General features: G+C 40.9%; 1 protein-coding gene across 1 annotated transcript in view; it reads right to left on the bottom strand.

Moving 5' to 3' along the window:
- LIMCH1 (LIM and calponin homology domains 1) overlaps positions 1–10,623 on the bottom strand; it is a 111,976-nt gene extending 101,353 nt beyond the window's left edge. The window contains 1 exon segment of the mRNA XM_026847119.1: positions 10,555–10,623. The gene's annotated coding sequence lies outside the window, so the exon portion shown is untranslated.
- Positions 10,624–10,961: the final 338 nt, after the last annotated feature.

The raw sequence follows: 10,961 nt of genomic DNA, 5'->3' as shown, positions 1-10,961 counted from the left end.
AAACTAAAAAAAAAAAAAAAAAAAAGATAAAAGAATATACTTTTATATACAAACAGCTTGTTCCCCCTGGATGCACAGAATGGCAAGAAAAGGACCACACATCTCCCTTCCTACAACCATAATTTTATTTCACAGATTGAAAATGAACATTACTTCTTTTTACCCAGAAAGGACTAACCTATCTTTCAGCCTTGCACAGCAGCAACCTTAATAAAACTATTATTTTCCACTCAGCTGCTGCAACAGACAATTTAAGATTTTTTTTTTTTTTTTTTGGTCAGAGTACTTCTTTCCAAATACTTTAGCTCTGCTGTGATTTCAATGGTCAATCTGCCTATTCTGTCTCAGGATAAAAAGGATGTATTAGCTAAAGTATCCCATTTTCTTTATTACTCCAACATGAATACATCAGGCACCATAACCAATATTGCAGGTGCAGATCAAGAGCTACAGACAATAATAGAAAGTAAAATAAAGAGGTCTTAGTGGAAACCTCAAATGCCAAAGTCCATTCTAAATAAATCTTCAATATGGCTTATTGAAGCCTCCCTGTGAAATATGGGAGAAGGATAAAATGAAAGGAAGGAAAGGAGCAGGGAATAAACATTTTAGATCACCATTTGGAGTCTGAAGAGGGAGGAAATGGGATGAGGCAAGATGGAAAAGTCTGAGGAAGAAAGGTCTCTATTATTAAAATGATTACCTCCTGTGGGAAACATCTCTAAACAGGCTGGCACCAAAAACCCCAGGACTTGTTCACTGCAGAACGTGCCAAAGGGATATTTCATAGAATCACAGAATCATTAGGTTGGAAAAGACCCTTGGGATCAAAGAAGACCCTTGCAGCCCTACTCTGCAAAGTTCTCCCCTACACCATATCCCCCAACGTCTCATCTAAACGACCCTTAAACACACCCAGGAATGGTGACTCCACCATCCTGTCTAACCACTCTTTCTGTAAAATTTTTTTCCTAATGTCCAGTCTGAACCTCCCCTGTTGCAGTTTAAAACCATTCCCTCTTGTTCTGTCACTAACCACCTGTGAGAAGAGACCAGCACCAACCTCTCTACAATGTCCTTTCAGGTAGCTGTAGAGAGTGATGAGGTCTCCCCTCTTCCCCAAACTAAACAGTCCCAGCTCCTTCAATCACTCCTCATAGGATTTATTCTCCAGGCCCTTCACCAGCTTTGTTGCCCTCCTCTGCACTTGCTCCAGCACCTCGATATCTCTCTCGTATTGAGGTGCCCAAAACTGGACACAATACTCCAGGTGTGGCCTCACCAGTGCAGAGCACAGGGGCACTATCACCTCCCTACTTCTGCTGGTCACACTGTTTCTGATACAAGCCAGGATGCCGTTGGCTTTCTTGGCACCTGGGCACACTGCTGGCTCATGTTCAGCTGCTTGTCAGTTAGAACCCCCAGATCCTTCTCTTCTAGACAGCTCCAGCCACTCCTCCCCAAGCCTGTAGCGATGCAGGGGGCTGTTGTGGCCCCCTTGTCCAATAGTCAGGTCACCTTGTAATTTTTTCCAGAGCAGACTGGCTGCTTCTGAATTATTGCCTCATCTAGAGCAACAGTCAAGTTGCCAAAATATTGAGTGGTTTAAGCTTGCTCTGCCACCAACCTGGCTGACAAGCCATACTGTTTATGCAGAATGTTTCAATGGTCACCTTCACTACACAGTTACTATCTGACCCTGCTTCTCAAAAAAGCCACTGAACACACCTCTTCCTACATAGGTCAATATACACAAACTAAATTTTCTGTGCCAATATAGGCTCAAATGGAGCATCTGTCTTGATACATAAAGTTTTATCAGCCTGGTGGGTTTCTGTTGAAATACAGGGCAAACAAAAACCCTAACCATTTTGCACTGGAGACCTGGCACAAGGCCTTTGGCCACAGCCCAGGAGAAAGAGTCTGCAGGGGAAATGACACTAACTCACACCTTCTCCTGGCAGCCCCCTACAAGTGCAGTTCCAAGCTTTCTTGCCCCACCGACCCTAACCAAAGGACTTGGCTGCCCTGGGCCTCCCATCCCCAGCCATGTCTCAGGTTAAAGAGCTTGCAGGAAAGAAAACTGACACTAACTCACACCTTCCTCCAGCAGCCCCACTGTATCTGCAGCTCTAGCCTTTGTTCCTCCACCAGTCCTAATCCTAACCCTATGCTTATTCTGAGGTGAAGACACTCAGACATGACCCAAGTGACCAAGTTCACAAAGAAAACATCTGCAGCCTAAACCTCCTTCTGGACCCATTTCCAGCCCCACTACAGCTGTAGCTCTGGGCTTTGTCACTCTTCCCAGCCCTGAACCTGACCATAATAGCGTGTGTTGACCTGTTAATAAACATTTGTTATTACTTTTCTGTGCCACGCAAAACCCCCTAAGATTTTGTAAAAAACCCCCACGAGTAACCATTTAGAAACACTAGCAACCAGCACATGGCAGAGTACTGTCCTGCCTACTGCACTGCAGACAGCAGAAAAGTCAGGCAGCAGGCAGTCATCAGCATGACCATAACCAGAAGTAGCTGTTTTTCTGCATGTAGCTGCACAGCAAGTCTAAGTACCTGCACTATGGACAGGGGAACAATTCCAGCATCTGCTGTCCAACCTCACAGTTATCTCTCAAAATTTCATATGGAATAACATTACTCTCCCTCCAAAGACCAAACAACTTCACATTCTTCTGGAATCACAAATTTGATAACTTAAGCATCAGAAATCCTGCTGAATGGATTGTTCTAGGACATTAAATTAAATCTTGTCTAAGTCAGGACAATCCTCTGTTCTTCACTTCTCAAAGTGCTCCCGCCACTTTCAGTCCAACATCGACACACCCATCCTCCCTCTTCCCTGCACCAGGTGCTGGCATGGATTCTTCAGTAGTTAGCTTTTAAATGAAGCACAGTAAGACACCGCATAGAAGCTAAAACCTTAGAGCTGCCTTACCTTATGGAAATGACAGGGCACGATGGAACTGGAAAGCTGCTCCAGCCCTACTCTTATAGGGAGAAGCTAGGTCATTTTCTGATCCCCCCCCCAGCCCCGATAAAAAACATCTCTGATAGGTACGGGAAGAATCAATTGCTCTATTCGCTGCTGTCCCCAAGGCTTGGCATTCCAGGAGATAAGGTATCTCCACAGCACGACAGACAAGCTGAAATCAGTACTAGCCACTGTGTGACTAACCTATTAGACCTTCCTAGGGTTATTTATCACCAGTTAAGAATTTGAAAAACTTCTGCCAGGAAGAGAAGGCGTTTCAGGCAACAGCTGATAAAAGATCTAATGAAAAGCATCAAGACAACTGCCCATGAAATTCTTGCAAGAAAGCGTCAGTTAAGAAAATATTCAAAGGATGGCTGCCAAAACCCAGCCTCCAGAAAGACCTCGTTTCTAAGAGGAAATGGAAGTAAAGCACTTTCAGAGAATAAGCTTCAGAAACAGAAAAAAAGAAAGGTTGAAGCGATGTGTGTTCACAGATCAGTCCAGGTTGGAGGGACAGGTATCCAACAGTGCTTTGCTCAAATAACAGATCATATTCCTAAAAAGAAAAGCTGACTAATGACCTGATCTTAAAGTTAAAATTTCACATTTGAGAGTTCAGGAAATTCTATCCACAGTAAACTTTCACTGAGACATTTCTCTTTTTAACTTAAGTTTTACAGATTTACATTCTAACAAACACTTTCAGCACTTGATAATTACTAGCCCAGACAGTTTCAATACCCACATATTTTAAACTCATGCTCTAGTGGCAGCTCCAAAATGCCCCGAAAGAGTTGAAAAGGAGAGAAAGATCCACTGTTAAGTCTTAAAGATGAACAAATCAGATCAAAACAGCAGACAATGAAAAATCAAAATATTTTGTTGCAAAGGAAGTGGTAAAGAAGTTTCAAAATATAGAGATGTTCTTGAGGTCACAAAAATATTTTTGGGAAAACATTCTTGAGTGATTGCTAATGATGGCCACAACATTATTTATTTAGGATCAGATGAACAAGGTGCTTTTATAACAAGCAGGACAGAACTGACTTTGTCCTATAAAGGGCTCACAGTCCAGTCTGATAAGTAAAAGGTGAATAAAGAGCTACGCAAATATGCGGCACTGAGAAAACAAGTATGCCAAACACAGGATCGCATGGGTCTTTGCTCTGCCAAAGGCTAAAAATATGAACAAGATAGAGTCCTTGCAAAACAGCTCAAGAAAGGCAACAGGGAAGATTGTGTATAAATAGATTCACATGCTATTTATACAGAACCTACCACCATGACTGACATGAAGAGTGTCCAATGCACCTATAGATTTATGGTTCACACAGTTTTATACCGAGTAGCAATGGCCACGGATAATTGCCCAAAGAACGTATCCAATATAATTTCTTAAACATACACTCTTGGAAAGCTGAAACCTCTCGCAGGATTACCTTGCTTTGCACTTGAGCAACACTCCATTTGAATGGGTCAGTGTTCCACAGTCTCTTGCCCTGTCAATTACCAAGCTCCACTGAAAAAACTCTACTATTTAGTCTGCTGAGATGCATATTTTCTTAAACATAAATACAAAGACAGGCCATTCTGGCTGTACTCAACCATGCCCCTCAACAGCTACTCTCCTCATGAACATAGTTTAGCATCATGGTTTACGTTACCTTTGACCCCTTACCTAAACTGTACTAATAAATAGTTCTTCATTATTACATGGCAATAAAACGGAAAAGATTAAAAACTCTGGATTCATATAAAACTGTTTCAAATGTCCTCACATGAACCTAAATCTTAATGCTTAATGACCCTTGCAGCCCATCTCTCTAAACTGGAGACAGGCCAAATCCATGACTGATAACATTTTGGCTTTACAATGCAGAGCCTGAAAACTGCAGAAGAACACCAATCACTTCTCACCTCAAGGCACAGGTCACATTCAAAACTTCAAGTATTCCTATGAAACTCAAATACCTTCTTAGTTTCCAGGAATAGGAAATGAAAGCAAAATCTTAATAAGCTTAATGGCTGGGCATCCACTAACTTCTCCAGTGAGGTATCTGGCAAGACAAGAGTCTCTGCACTGTACACTACACAGCCAAGTGCTGAACTGATGCTAGGCCTATACCACTGAGAGACAACTAGAATAACATACCTGCAAAATCCTACAATCCACAAAGACGGCTGAGTATTTGTTTTTCCCTACCAGGTCTCCATAAGTGGCACAACAATTTTACATAAGTGACATTAACTTGCAAGAACAACTTGATTTTTAAACAGCCAAACAACTGAAACACCATATATACAGTGAAGGCTGTTCTCCATACCTAACAGTGCCACTGACTCAGAAGACAAAGTTTTACTATTCCATAGCATTACACTTGCACTGATCTGGCACATATCCAGGCCTTGCTGAAAACAGCATTCATGTCAGCCCAAATCTTCGTCAGATGCACTAGAACCATGATGCAAGCCCAAAGAAACTTTGCTCTCTGAGAAAAAGCAGCTCATTCATAACCAGTGACATGAAGAACACACCAAAAGAGATTTTTTAATTTATAGAAGAAAATTAGTCTCATGACAGAGTAAACAATTTCCATTAAGTAATTCTTGACCACAATCACTTTCAGCTCACTCAGACCTATAGCCACACTTTACTTTTTCTTTAAACACTACTGAAATAATCTGTGCATGAGTAACTTCCTACTTTTTTATTTAAAAGTAAAATCTAAAAACTTTCTTGTACTTTTTAAGAGCATGTATTCCTAACATGCACAGCTGAAGGGAAGTGCCTTTCCTAGATATTGTCCTACAAGAGAAAAAGTGTAAAAATTTTCCTTAATTCGCAGTACGTATCCAATTTTACAAAATTACTTAAAAGCAATAAAATACATTCATATTTGCTCTTTCATAAAATAATGAAAAAGTTACAGTTAGAGAATCCTGGTTTCAAACAACAAGCATAGTTTCTGCACATCTTACTAAGCTACGTAACACCATGTGCCAATTTACAAAAAAGTGCCTCTAAGAAACAAAGAAAAGTTTGTAAAAATGCTCAGAGGTTCGTACCCAGAACTGTGGGAAGCAAGTGGCATCCACCTTTAACCACATATGGTTTCTCTTTCACATGTTTATTGCTATGACTTCTCAAGGTATGTAGTTAAATATTCATTAGAACTTTCATGCTTGAGAAAAATCAAAGATTTATTATCCTTGCATTTACTGCTATAAATTGATTTACATACATAAAGCAGACACACAGCCGAACTGTTCTACATACAGAACCCAAGGTATTATACACAGTCATGAACCCTGCTGGACTCCACTGCAAAGCCAAATCATTTCTGCTGATATCTAAATCTGGATTCAGTTTGAGTTTGTTGTTTAAGGTCCTTTAGCCAGGATCCATGTCCCAACTGTTGGTACTCTTACGGTTTGGTCCTACTCCTGACATTAGAGTCTCATTACCACCACTTTCAAGGTGGCTGGACTCCTAGCAAATACTGCTTGATTCCAGAGAAAGCTTGAAAGAAAATATGATCCCAATTGCACGTCAGAAATGCTCACAGATATATTTGGTATATATTACCCTTGAATAGTCACATCAAAGCAAGTAAATAACTTGGATTTCCCAAGTCTCACATCCCTACAGAGACCTCTCTAACTGTTGGATGCCCAGTGTGAAATAAGGAATCCTGCAGTAGCAGTTGGGCAAGGGGAGGTAGATGACAAGGAGAATGGAAAGGAACTGCTCACCTTAAAAACAAACTTGCAAGACCTTTAGAGCAGTAACAACTGGGCAAGGTTGCAGGAAGACATATGCATTTTTGTCTTCAATCAATGGGGCAGGTGGATGGAGACAGCATATGCTTTTTCTTTTGCAGTCAACTTTCATTTGTATGCCTGAATCCGTAGAATGGGAACACCTAGGCATTGCAACAACCAGATCTAATCTATTCCTGATTAATCTTCTAGGTTCTTATGATATCTGGGTCAAATCTAAATGTTAAAGCTATATAACAAAAAAAAAAAAAACAACAAACCAACAACAAAAAAACAAACCCAACCACACACACACCCACACCCAAACCCCATGAATATGTGCTGGAGCGGAAATTGGGGATTTCTGGTGATATTTCCTGCTACTGGTGGTGTATTCCTGCCTCATGTAGGTTTCCACCATGCCCTAGAAGGACACATTTGCACACCCATGCAGAAGTGTAGCCAGGAAACTCCTCAGTCTTTGCATGTGAGAATTTAATACACAAAGCAAGAATACAGCAAGAATTGCCTCCACCTAGCTATTTATGATGTCCCTTGCTGAAATCACCATCTGCAATGATGTCAGACAGCTATGCTAAAAAGCCATGAACTCATCTCAGACAAACAGAAGTCATAGTCACTGGCTTCTCAGCACAGCTGGGTGAACAATTAGAGACAGAACTGCCAGGGCAACTGCACAAGTGGGCTTTCAAACATCCAGAAAGAAGGAAGGGCTTGTGATACTCTCATCTGTCAGCTTGCTGCTTTATGGTTGCCTGCATTGTTTAAATATGCTCCTCAGCTCCCAAGTTGAGTGCATGAAGCTGTAAAAGTGTCGTAATGAGGCCAGACCGAGATGCCAGTTGCAGCATGAACACTACTAGAGAGGTAGGTACAAGGCTCGTGGGTGCCTGTGGCTAGCACACATGTCAGGCTGGTGGTCCATAACATGTCCATCCCAAGAGTCCAACCTTTTGGCATCGCACAGTTGTATTAGTTTTCATTTATTAAAATATGTTCATAGTTGCTAGACATGAGTTCATCGTTTATAACCAGTATAGTGACATCTGCCTGAGTTTGCAGGCTGTATAGGCCATAGACATCAGGATCAAATGGAGGAAGGCCTGTCATTACTGTGAATAAGGCTCCAACAATCCTGCTCTAGACATAGACAAAGATTCCCCCTGTGTCATTTTGCACACAGCTAGTCTGCCGTTTGGGGAATGGAACCTGGCATGGTGGTTACCGCCCTTCCCTTTTGCAAAACACCTGCAAAGTCAGAAGGTAGTTTGAGACATGTTTGTGACATACAAGGCATACAGGCTGTGTTCCCACTCCTGACATCAGTTTCCATCCAGCTACTGGGATCCCTCAGAACCTGAGCTTGCTTTCAGCCCTCATCACAAAATACAATGGGCAAAGAAAACACTGAAGTAGCAACACAGAAGAAAGCACCACTCCACACTTGCATGGATATCACCCACACAACTGTCCAGCTACAAGTTGCCAGTTAATGACACTAGCAGTGAGTACTATCCTGTGGAGATAAGATGAGGCAAGTTTAGCTTCTCCCTAAAATTTCAATAAATCAGATAAACCAGACCAAAGGCAGTGAATTCTTCCATCTTCAGAAACCTAGGACAGCTATAATTCTTTCTTGTCCTCTGAAGCTTATCAGACACTTTGAGATCAGGTTTTCATCTACTGTTGAGGTCAGTTGCAAATGAAAACACAGCAGATTGAGACAAGGTTAAGAGAAAGCTTGAATACCACTAGATTTTGTTCATGAGTTACCCAGGTAGGTCTCTGATAAACCAGAAAACTCCTGTCTAGAAAGACTATTGCCTGTAGCAGCTTTATTAGCACTTCTTCATTGAGCAACTGATAAAAAATTAACTATCAGTGCTTCACTTGCCAAAGCCTGTACTTTTTGCAGATACATTAAGAGTTCTCAGTGTTACACCCCAAATTTCTGAGTTCTTTGTTTTACAGTGGACTTGGAACAAGTGAAGGGCACTCTTTTACTGTTGGTCTCATAATTTGTTCATCATCAGAAAGCCAAACTTGAAGGCTGAATTGATAGCTCTCTGGTTAATGCTCTGTAGCCTAATGGAGTTTTATCCACTAACCAGAGCTGCCAGGAGCAGGATGCAATACAAACATCATGGCCTCTCAGATTTGAGGTTGAGGAGACAGATCCTTTCAGACTGATTTGCACCATGACAAGTGGTAAACGAGGACAAGCAATCTGCCCAATATCACAGAACAATTTAGTAGTATAACTCAGTGTTGTCCCTTGACTTGCTTATTACGGTAGCTCACAGCCTTCTGAGAAATACGTATTTATTCATTTCATTAGCAAAACATTAGTTAAGCTTTCAATCTTAAAGTTTTACAGCATTTAAATCAGACTACTTCTGCTTACTTGCAGATAAGATTACAATCTAATCTTGAAATACACATCCCTTACTTTTCATGCAACACAATTCAACCTTAACATTTAAAGAGCACTGTGAAGTGATTCAGCACACAGCACTTCCCTTGAACACACAGAGGAGAGAGATGTTGTGCAAAAGGCAACCCTTAAATACAAAGAGGTAAACTACATGCTCCTTCCGAGTTACACAACTTTTGATCAACAATAACAACTACTTCCCTCCTCCCAAAGCCACTCCTCAGCAAAGACATGCAACTACAATCAAACTAGATCATATCATTTCCTTTACATTTTTTCCCCCTTTAACAGCTAAAGTTCAAGCTGTCTGATTAATGACACCAGTGAGATATACAACAGTATTTACACAAGTAGGTTTCAAAGCTATTGTAAGCTACCTAGACTTGAGTTACAGGATGTTAGCTCAACTCTACTGGTGAAACAGTTTCCAAGTTCCAGTACCTTTCATAGTATAAAACTTAACCAACAGCTGCAATGGTCCAACTAAACATCTCAGGAGATCTCATTTATAAGTTTCAATATGCATTCAGTTCTGCACGAGCTTCGTCCTTCTGGTGTGCAAAGACAGCTTTTACCAACTTCAGTGACAGCCCTACACACCCAGGGAAAGAAATCAGTCCATAGAGGTGATTCAGATCAGTGGATTCTCTCAAACTCCTGACAACCTGCATGGGATTTTCAAAGAACTATAGGCATTAGGGCACACTTCCAAATTGCTCTTAAAAGTCACCAGCTTTGGCATCTAAGCCCACAACATGCTTTCAGAACACTCTGCCTAAAAGCTAGCTATTAAAACCACAGAGAGAAACGTGCAAAAGCTAACTTGCATCTCTTGTCCAAAAATTACAAAACACATCATTCAAATACACCTTTAGGCAAAATTTAGAGGATGCCTAAGCTTTCCAGGAACTATAAAAGCAGCTGAGTATTGATGGTATTCAGATGGCTAACTCCTGACAGTGTTCAGACCTGGAGTTGGTCCAAAACACCTCACTGTAGCAGAGATGTCTGCAGGCAGGTGTGGAACACCATTTGCCAATCTGTGGTTAACATCTTTAAATAAAAGGAAACCAAAAAGCAAACATCATTTTTACTTTACATAACTCAACTAAGGAGCTAGGGTGGAGTAAATGAAGCACTTTGCAAAACCTGTTTTCTTTCAGCCACATTTCAGCCCTCACCATAACAATACCTTTGGCACTGCAATGATGCTGCAGTGAAATACCAGTGTACACAATGTCAAAACCCGCAAAAGGAAACCAACAATTGGACATATTAGATAAAGTTAATTTCAGCTTTAGACAATATTGTATTCAAAGCTCAAAACTATAAGGGTTACTTACTCACACAGAAGAATGCCATTTTCTAATCCAGAACGAAAATCTTTCTCACCAAAACTTCTGCCTGTCACTTGCTGCAAAAGAGTAAGGGGAAACAAGAGTGACATCTATTAGAAAGTGTGCTTTACAAGAGCAGTTCATAACATTCAGTTAAAGCATCTGCTGCACAGGAAACATCTGAGCTCTACCCGCCTTGCCAAAGGACCAAGTCGTGTCCATCAACCAGTTTCCTCCTTCCTGTTTCATTGAGCTATTTAACACACAGAACAAAGTATTTGCTCTGGCCAGTGCAATTGCAGATTGTAACAGAGTTCTTTTCTAGAAGTGAAAAACAAAAACAACAAACCAAGAACTACAATGTAATCTCCAGAATATTTTAAAAAATTTATTCTATAGTGTTTTGAATTTTA

The sequence above is a fragment of the Athene cunicularia genome, assembly GCF_003259725.1.
Source record: "Athene cunicularia isolate RWA chromosome 4 unlocalized genomic scaffold, athCun1 chr4_part1, whole genome shotgun sequence".
In the NCBI taxonomy this organism is placed as follows: Eukaryota; Metazoa; Chordata; class Aves; order Strigiformes; family Strigidae; genus Athene; species Athene cunicularia.
Note: the sequence above shows the minus strand (reverse complement) of the source record. Positions and strands in the feature narration are given on the sequence as shown.